This window comes from Ailuropoda melanoleuca, chromosome 10 (assembly GCF_002007445.2).
Source record: "Ailuropoda melanoleuca isolate Jingjing chromosome 10, ASM200744v2, whole genome shotgun sequence".
In the NCBI taxonomy this organism is placed as follows: Eukaryota; Metazoa; Chordata; class Mammalia; order Carnivora; family Ursidae; genus Ailuropoda; species Ailuropoda melanoleuca.
Window position 1 is genome coordinate 27,174,496 of NC_048227.1, and position 10,526 is coordinate 27,185,021.

Here is a 10,526-nt window from a genome sequence, read left to right on the forward strand (position 1 = left end):
TTTGTTCCTTTGATCTGTTTGTCTGTTTTTACACCAATCCCACACTGCCTTAATTGCCATAGCTTTATAATAACTCTTGAAATCAGGGTAGCTTTAGTATTTCAACTTCATTCTTCTTTTTGATGATTCTAGTTCCTTTGCATTTTCTTGTGGATTTTAGGGCTCAGTCACAATTTCTACAAAGCACCTGCTGGGATTGCATTAAACCCATAGGTCTGTTTGGAGAGAACTGACATGTTGACAGTACCGAGTCCCCCCATCCATGAACATGATACATCTCTTGATTTATGTCGGTCTTCTTTAATTTCTCTGAGCAGTGTTTTGTAGTTGTTGGTGTCCGCACCTGTGACATCTTTGGTCAGATTTATCCCTATGTGGTTCATATTTTTGATGCTATTGTAAATGGTATTATTTTTACAATTTCCTGATGGTTCATTACTGGTAGCTGAAAATAAACTTCAGTTTTTTTGTATTAACCTCGTATTCTGCCATCTTGTTAAACTCACTTACGAGTAGTATTTTGGTACATTCCTCCAGATTTCTACATAGACAGTCATGTCATCTGTGAATACTGAGTTTTACTTGTTCCTTTTTAATCTAAATGCCTTTTATATATTTTTCTTACCTTGTTGGCTTAAACTTCCAGTGTAATGTTGAATAGAAGTGGTGAGAGATGACCTTCTTGGCTAATTTCTAATCTTAAGGAAAAAGCATTCAGTCTTTTGACACTAAGTGTGATGTTAGCTGCTGTGGGTTTGTCATAGATGCCCTTTATCAGGTGGAGGAAGTTTCCTTCTATTGCTACTTTGTTGAGGGATTTTTGTTGTTTTTATTTTTTTAAATTATTACTTTTTTAATTATGTTAGTCACCATACAGTACATCCTTAGTGTTTGATGTAGTGTTCCATGATTGTTTGTATATAACACCCAGTGCACGTGCAATATGTGTCCTCCTTAATACCCATCACCGGGCTACCCCATCCCTCCACCCCCCTCCCCTCTGAAGCCCTCAGTTTGTTTCTCAGAGTCCATAGTCTCTCATGGTTCGTCTCCCCCTCTGTTTCTCCCCTGCTTCATTTTTCCCTTCCTTCTCCTAGTGATCTGTGTGCTATTCCTTATGTTCCACAAATAAGTGAAACTATATGATAATTATCTTTCTCTGCTTGACTTATTTCACTTAGCATAATCTCCTCCAGTTCCATCAATGTTCCTTCAAATGTTGGGTAATCGTTCTTTGTGATGGCTGAGTAATATTCCATTGTATATATGGACCACATATATGTAATTTTTTGTTTCATGTTGTTTGAATTTGTTGTTAAGTATGTAAACAGAATCCTATGACTTCTGATGAATTCGTCATTATGACAGGACCTTTTTTTATCTTTGGTAATACTCTTTGCTCTGAGATCTTTGAAATTTTGTATCATATAAATATAGCAATTAAAAAAAATAGCCATTTCAATAATTGACTAGTATTATCATGGCACACTTTTCTATGTTTACTTATAACCTATATTTGTGTCTTTATAATTGAAGGGTGTTACTTTTAGGCAACACAGAGTTAGGTTTTGCTTTTTTAGCCTTTCTGAAAATCTGTCTTTTAACTGGAATATTAGACCATTTACATTTAATGAGTCAATTGACATGGTATCTTTTTTTTTTTTAAAAGATTTTATTTATTTATTTGACAGATAGAGACAGCCAGCGAGAGAGAGAACACAAGCAGGGGGAGTGGGAGAGGAAGAAGCAGGTTCATAGCAGAGGAGCCTGATGTGGGGCTCGATCCCATAACGCTGGGATCACGCCCTGAGCCAAAGGCAGACGCTTAACCGCTGTGCCACCCAGGCGCCCCTGACATGGTATCTTTATCATCTTCCTATTTATTTTCTGTTTTTCCCCAGCCACGTATCCTTTAGGAGATTTAAATACTAAGAAAAATTGTGCTCTTCATTTCTTCGTGTAGATCCAGAGTGCATCTGGTATCATTTTCCTTCTTTCTGAAGGACTGCCTTTACTATTTTTTTTTTTTAAGATTTTATTATTTGAGAGAGAGAGAGAGAGGGAGAATGAGCAGGGGGAGGGACGGGGAGAAGCAGACTCACCGCTGAGCAGGGAGCCCGATGTGAGGCTTGATCCCAGGACCCTGGGATCATGACCTGAGCTGAAGGCAGACGCTTAACCACTTGAGCCACCCAGGTGCCCCCTTCCTTTAATATTTCTTGTTGTAAGAATCTGCAGGTGATGAATTGTTCCAGGTTTTGTATGTCTGAGAAAATCTTACTTTCATTTTTGAAAGATGTTTTTGCAGGTAATAAATAGAACCATAGGTTAACAGCTTGCTTTCCTTCAGTATTTTAAAGATGGTGCTCCACTGCCTTTCACCTTTCATCATTTACAGCAAGGAGTCTGCCATAATCCACGTCTTTGCTCCATTATACATAAAGTGTCTCCCCCACCCCCCAACTCCGCCCCCACCCATCTGCTTAAAAAAAAAGTTTAATGGAAAAAAAAATGTTTAATGGTGGTAAAACCCACATAGCATCAATTTGACCATCTTGGGTGCAGAGCTCAGTGGCACTAAGTACGTTCACTTTGCGTAACCATCATCATTGTCCATCTCCAGAACTATTTTCATCTTGGGAAACTGTAACTTTGTATCCATTAAACAATAAGCCTCCATTGTCCCCTGTGACAACCCTTGGCACCTACCGTTCTGCTTTCTCTGAATTTGCATTGTCTTTGAATTTTTAAGGCTGAATAATACTTCATTGCATGTATATACTACATTTTGGTTTATCCATTCATTCACCAGCAGAAACGTTTCTTCCACATTTTGGCCATTGCGAATAATTCTCCTATGAACAAGGGCATAGAAATTGCTCTTCGAAAGCCTGCTCTCAATTCTCCCAGGTATGCATCCAGAGTGGAATTGCTAGATCTATTAAATTTTTTGAGGGGATAGTCCTGTTGTTTTCCATAGTGGCTTCACCATTTTACATTTCCACCAACAATGCACAACGGTTCCAGTTTCTCCAAATCTGTACCAATACCTGTTATTTTCTTTCTTTCTTTTCTTTTCTTTTTTAATCATTATTCTATTGGGTGTGAGATGGTATCTCATGGGATGCTGATTCTCATTTCCCTAATGACTATTAATGTTGAACATCTTTTTTTTTTTTTAAATCTTGTGACCTTTTCATTTTATTTTTTAAATTTAATTTTAGTTAATTAGCATATAATGTATTATTAGTTTCAGAGGTAGAGTTCAGCAGTTCATCAGTCTTGTATAATACCCAGTGCTTATTACATCATGGGCCCTCCTTAATGTCCATCACCCAGTTACCTCATTCCCCCACCAACTTCCCCTCCAGCAACTCTCAGTTTGTTTCCTATGTTTGTTTCTAGTATGTTTCTCTTGTGGTTTGTCTCCCTCTCTGATTTTGTCTTGTTTTATTTTTTCCTCTCTTCCTCTATGATCCTGTTTTGTTTCTTATATTCCACATGAGTGAGATCATATGATAATTCTGTCTCTGACTTATTTTGCTTAGCGTAATACCCTCTAGTTCCATCCACATCATTGCAAATGGCAAGATTCATTTTTTTGGATGGCTGTGTAACATTCCATAGTGTGTGTGTGTGTGTGTGTGCGTGCGCATATATGCCACATCTTCTTTATCCATTCATCTGTCGGTGGCCATCTGGGCTCTTTCCATAGTTTGGCTATTTTAGACTTGCTGCTATAAACATTGGGGTGCAGGTGCCCCTTTGAATCAGTACGTCTGTATCTTTGGGGTAAATACCGAGTAGTGAAATTGCTGGGTCGTAGGGTAGCTCTATCCTGAACTTTTTGAGGAACACTTTCCAGAGTGGCTGCACCAGCTTGCATTCCCACCAGCAGCGTGAGAGGGCTCCCCTTTCTCTGCATCCTTGCCAACATCTGTCATTTCCTGACTTGTTAATTGTAGCCATTCTGACTGGTGTGAGGTGGTATCTCATTGTGGTTTTGATCTGTATTTCCCTGATGCTGAGTGATGTTGAGCATTTTTCATGTGTCTGTTGGCCATCTGTATGTCTTCTTTGGAGAAATGCCTGTTCCTGTCTTCTGCCCAGTTCTTGATTAGATTATTTGTTCTTTGGGTGTTGAGTTTGATAAGTTCTTTATAGATTTTGGATACTAGCCCTTTATCTGATAAGACATTTGCACATATCTGCTCCCATTCTGTCTGTTGTCTTTTGGTTTTGTCGACTGTTTCCTTTGCTGTGCAAAAGCTTTTTATCTTGATGAAGTCCCAATAGTTTATTTTTGCCTTTGTTTCCCTTGCCTTTGGACACGTGTCTAGCAAGAAGTTGCTGTGGCCAAAGTCACAGAGGTTACTGCCTGTGTTCTCTAGGATTTTGGTGGATTCCTGTCTCACATTGAGGTCTTTCATCCATTTTGAGTCTATTTTTTTTAAAGATTTCATTTATTTATTTGAAGAGAAAGAATGAGAGAAAAAGAGCACAAGCAGGGGAAAGGGGTAGTGGGAGAAGCAGACTCCCAAGGACCAGGGACCCTGATGGAGGGGGCTCCATCCCAGGATCCTGGGATCATGACCTGAGCTGAAGGCAGACGCTTAACTGACCGAGGCACCCAGGCACCCATTTTTGTGTATGGTGTAAGGAAATGGTCCAGTTTCATTCTTCAGCATGTGGCTGTCCAGTTTTCCCAGCACCATTTTTTGAAAAGACTGTCATTTTTCCATTGGATATTCTTTCCTGCTTTGTTGAAGATTAGCTTATCATAGAGTTAAGGGTCCATTTCTGGGTTTTCTGTTCTGTTCCATTGATCTGCGTGTCCATTTTTGTGTCAGTACCATACTGTCTTGATGACCAAGGTTTGTAATAGAGCTTAAAGTCTGAATTTGTGATGCTGCCAGCTGTGGTTTTCTTTTTCAACATTCCTTTGACTATTTGGGGTCTTTTCTGGTTCCATACAAATTTTAGGATTATTTGTTCCAGCTCTGTGAAAAAAGGTGATGGTATTTTTCTTTAAAGATTTTATTTATTTATTTGACAGAGAGACAGCCAGCGAGAGAGGGAACACAAGCAGGGGGAGTGGGAGAGGGAGAAGCAGGCTCCCAGTGGAAGAGCCCGATGTGGGGCTCGATCCCAGGACTCTGGGATCACACCCTGAGCTGAAGGCAGATGCTTAATGACTGAGCCACCCAGGTGTCCCAAAAGTTGATGGTATTTTGATAGGAGTTACATTGAATATATAGATTGCTCTAGGGCATAGACATTTTAACAATATTTGTTCTTCCAGTCCATGAGCATGGAATGTTTTTCCATTTCTTTGTGTCTTCCTCAATTTCTTTCATGAGTCTTCTATAGTTTTCTGAGTACAGATCCTTTGCCTCTTTGGTTAGGTTTATTCCTAGCTATCATATGGTTTGGGTGCAACTGTAAATGGGATCGACTCCTTAATTTCTCTTTTTTCTGTCTCATTGTTAGTGTGTAGAAATGCAACTGATTTCTGTGCATCAATTTTATATCCTGTCACTTTGCTGAATTACTGTGTGAGGTCTAGCAGTTTGGGGTGCAGTCTTTTGGGTTTCCCGCATAGAGTGTTGTGAATCAGCAAAGAGAGTTTGACTTCTCCTTTGCTGATTCAGATGCCTTTTTATTTCTTTTTGCTGTGTGATTGCTGAGGCTAGGACTTCTAGTACTATGTTGAACAGCACTGGTGAGAGTGGACGTCCCTGCCCTGTTCCTGACCTTAGGGGAAAAGCTCTCAGTTTTTCCCCACTGAGAATGATATTCGTTGCTGGCTTTTCTTTTTCTTTCTTTTTTTTTTTTAAGATTTTATTTATTTAGTTGACAGAGATAGAGACAGCCAGCGAGAGAGGGAACACAAGCAGGGGGAATGGGAGAGGAAGAAGCAGGCTCCTAGCGGAGGAGCCTGATGTGGGGCTCGATCCCATAATGCCGGGATCACGCCCTGAGCTGAAGGCAAACGCTTAACCGCTGTGCCACCCAGGTGCCCCTGTTGCTGGCTTTTCTTAGATGGCTTTTATGATATTGAGGCATGTTCCCTCTATCCCTACACTGTGGAGAGTTTTAATCAAGACAGGATGCTGTACTTTGTCAAAAGCTTTTTCTGCACCTATCAAGAGGATCATATGGTTCTTGTTCTTTTATTAACGTAGTGTGTCACGTTGATTGATTTGTGGATGTTGAACCACCCCTGCAGCCCAGGAATAAATCCCACCTGGTCGTGGTGAATAATCCTTTCAATGTACTGTTGGATCCTACCGGCTAGTATTTTGGTGAGAATTTTTGCATCCATGTTCATCACGGATATTGGTCTGTAATTCTTCTTTTTTGGTGCAGTCTTTGTCTGGCTTCGGGATCAAGGTAATGCTGGCCTCATAGAAGAGTTTGGAAGTTTTCCTTTCATTTCTGTTTTTTGAAAGAGCTTCAGAAGAATAGGTATTAATTCTTCCTTAAATGTTTGGTAGAATTCCCCTGGGGGGCGCCTGGGTGGCACAGCGGTTAAGCATCTGCCTTCGGCTCAGGGCGTGATCCCGGCGTTCTGGGATCGAGCCCCATGTCAGGCTCCTCTGCTATGAGCCTGCTTCTCCCTCTCCCACTCCCCCTGCTTGTGTTCCCTCTCTCGCTGGCTGTCTCTGTCTCTGTCAAATAAATAAATAAAATCTTTAAAAAAAAAAAAAAAAGAATTCCCCTGGGAAGCCATCCGGCCCTGTACTCTTGTTTTTTGGAAGATTTGTGATTATTGCTTCAATTTCCTTGCTGGTTATGGGTCTGTTCAGGTTTTCTATTTCTTCCTGTTTCAGGTTTGGTAGTTTATACATCTCTAGGAATGCATCCATTTCTTCCAGATTGTCTAATTTGTTGGCATGTAGTTGCTCATGATATGTGCTTATAATTGTTTTATTTCTTTGGTGTTGGTTGTGATCGCTCCTCTTTCATTTATGATTTTATTTATTTGGGTCCTTTCTCTTTTCTTCTTGATAAATCTGGCCAGGGGTTTATCAATCTTACTAAGTCTTTCAAAGAACGAGCTCCTAGTTTTGTTGACCTGGCCTACTGTTCTTTTGGTTTCTCTTTTATTGATTTCTGCTCTAATTTTTATTATTTCTCTTCTCCTACTGGGTTTAGGCTTTATTTGCTTTTCTTTCTACAACAACTTTAAGTGTAAGGTTAGTTTGTGCATTTGAAAACTTTCTTGTTTTTTGAGAAAGGCTTGTATTGCTACGTTCTTCCCTCTTAGGACCGCCTTTGCTGCATCCCAAAGCTTTTGAACAGTTGTGTTTTCATTTTCATTTGTTTCCATGAATTTTTAAAATTCTTCTTTAATTTCCTGGTTGACACATTCATTCTTTAGTTGGATGCTCTTTAGCCTCCATGTATTTGAATGCCTTCCAAATTTTCTCTTGTGACTGAGTTCAAGTTTCAAAGCACTGTGGTCAAAGAATATGCAGGGAATGATCCCTGTCTTTTGCTACTGTTTGCGACCTGATTTGTGACCCAGGATGTGATCTATTCTGGAGAATGTTGCACGTGCACTCGAGAAGAATGTGTATTCTGTTGCTTTAGGGTGGAATGTTCTGAATATATCCGTGAAGTCCATCTGGTCCAGTGTGTCAAAGTCCTTGAGAATGTGAAAATATTTTAATGTATGATACTTTTTATATGTTGCTGTATTTGGTTTGCTAGTCTTTATTTTAGGATGTTTGTATGTATATTCTTTTTTTTTTTTTAAAGATTTTATTTATTTATTCAACAGAGATAGAGACAGCCAGCGAGAGAGGGAACACAAGCAGGGGGAGTGGGAGAGGAAGAAGCAGGCTCATAGCAGAGGAGCCCGATGTGGGGCTCGATCCCATAATGCCGGGATCACGCCCTGAGCCGAAGGCAGACGCCCAACCGCTGTGCCACCCAGGCGCCCCTGTATGTATATTCTTAATGAGTATTGGTCTATTTTGTTTTGTTTTCATGTCTTTATATGCTGTTGGTGTCAGGGTCATACCTAACAGAATGAGTTGGGAAGTGCTCTCTTTTTTCAAAGAGTTTGTGAAAAATTGGTATTAATTCTTCTTTGAACTTTTGGTAGAATTCACCACTGAAGCCATGTTTTTGGTAGTTACTAAAAGTTAATTCATTCTCTTTACTTGTTGTAGGTCTGTTCGTGTTTCTAATTTGTTGAGTCTATTTTCAGTAGTTGTGTCTTTCTAGGAATTTGTTCTAAGTTAATTGGCATACAGTTGTTTATACTCTTCCCTTATAACTCTTTTTATTGTTAAATCTTTTTTGAAAAGATTTTATTTATTTGAGAGAGACTGAAAGGGAGAGAGCATGAGCCAGTGGTTGGGGGGAGGGTGTGCAGAGGGAGAGGGAGAAGCAGGCTCCCTGCTGAGCAGGGAGCCCTGCTTGACCCCAGATCATGACCTGAGCCACCCAGGTGCCCCAAACAAATATTTTTTTTTTTAAGGTTTTATTTATTTATTTGACAGAGACAGCCAGTGAGAGAGGGAACACAAGCAGGGGGAGTGGGAGAGGAAGAAGCAGGCTCATAGCAGAGGAGCCTGACGTGGGGCTCGATCCCATAATGCCGGGATCACGCCCTGAGCCGAAGGTAGACGCCTAACTGCTGTGCCACCCAGGCGCCCCACCCAAATATTTTTTTTATATGAAATATTTCCAACTCACAGAAGAGAATGGGGGAGAATAAAGAAATTGAAATTGACGTCTTTACCAGCCATGTTTTTTTATACTTTATATCTTCATATGTAGAAATCCGCACAGCATTCTTGTTGTAAAAGTGACTTGCGTTTCCTCTGCTTCTTCCTGTCCTTTCTTCCCCGAAGCCTTTTGTTTGGAGATTCTTTTACATTGACACATTTGATTTAATGCATTTATGTAAATTGGCTGTGTTTAAAAATTGTCCGATTGAAAGGCTGACAGGTTGTTTTCCTCGTTTGCTCTGTAAAGGATATGTTCTCGTTCATTCTGGTACGTGACGCTCTGGGGGCAAGGGTGCTTCTCAAGGATGGACACCAAAAAAGTGGAGTCACAGAGTTTGTATCGTCAACTTTATTAGGTGTCGTAAAATTGTTCTGTAATTTTTTTTTTATTAAAGATTTAATTTATTATTGGAGAGAGTGAGCGAGAGACACAGCACAAGCAGGGGGAATGGCAGACAGAGGCAGAGAGAGAAGCAGGCTCCCCAGTGAGCAAGGAACCCGATGTGGGACTCGATCCCAGGACCCTGGGATCATGACCTGAGCCGAAGACAGAGGTTTTACCGACTGAGCCACCCAGGCATCCTTGTCCAGTGAATCTTGGGCTTCTCGATGTGCTCAAGGGGCTACAGAAGTCTCAGCCTTGATGGGCACTGTGTGGTTGTGAGTCACTCACGTGTGTGGCTGGGGGGCTCACTGATGACATCCCAGTCTTATAATCCCAGCTGTGGCTGGCTAACCTAGTCAGAGCCCTACTGGGAATGCCACACACCATTCCTAGGAGTAGCTACTCTGTAAAAAGGTGTGACATTGAGACTTGAGAGACACCCAGTTGGAGGTGAACCTCATGACTGAGGTAAATTAAGTCAGCCATGATTGGTTGAATTTGTAACATAACGGAACGGAGATGAAGCCTTGTATGCACCGAGTCTGCAGAAATGGTCTGGGTTCTGGGTATTAGAAGCGTGGCCTCAGATCCAGGCTCTGCTTCCTTTGTAATTTAGACAAATCATTCCCCTCTCTGTCCTCAGTCTATAAAATGGGGGTAATAAGAGTTCTTAGCTCATAGACTTGCGGTTCAGTGAGGTGGTGCCTGTGAAGTGTTTGGCGCAGGGTCTGGGGTCTAGCAGCACTGACGGTTTCCGTCCCCAGCTGTCTTCCAGCTCGCTGGTGCTGTGTACTAGGGCTGTGGGGAGAGGGTAAATAGCTTTTGGTTATAGCACCTTTTTTTTTTTTTCTGGTCTCCCCATTTGCGGCTTCTGTATCTCTAATGAATGTGATGTCCTCATCAGCCTTCCAAGTTGTTTGAAATATGTAATTTAAGTAGAGAACATAAAGCTATTTTTCTGAATGGCTTTGCAGACCTTTTCTACGGCTTTAAATTAGCATCATAACAAAACCACTGTAACTGTACTCTTGGTCGAGGGAACTTCATGGGCAGACAGCTTTGTTTGCCATTCTGCTGAGCGTGACTTGAGGTCCATCCAGCGTGGGAGAGGAAGCCCAGCGAAGCTCTCAAAGGCTGACTTTGGAGTCTCTAGTGGGAAGCACTTCACACTCTTAACTATGAACCTGAATACAAGTCCTGTCTCCCCCTCAGTTCAATGTCAGCGTTGGATGGGATCACACCAGCGTTTGTATCCTTTGGGTTTTATATATATTAATTAATTAATTTATTTTTTATAATTTTTTATTATGTTAGTCACCATACAGTACATCCCTAGTTTTTGATGTAAGGTTCCATGATTCATTACTTGCGTATAACACCCAGTGCTCCATGCAATA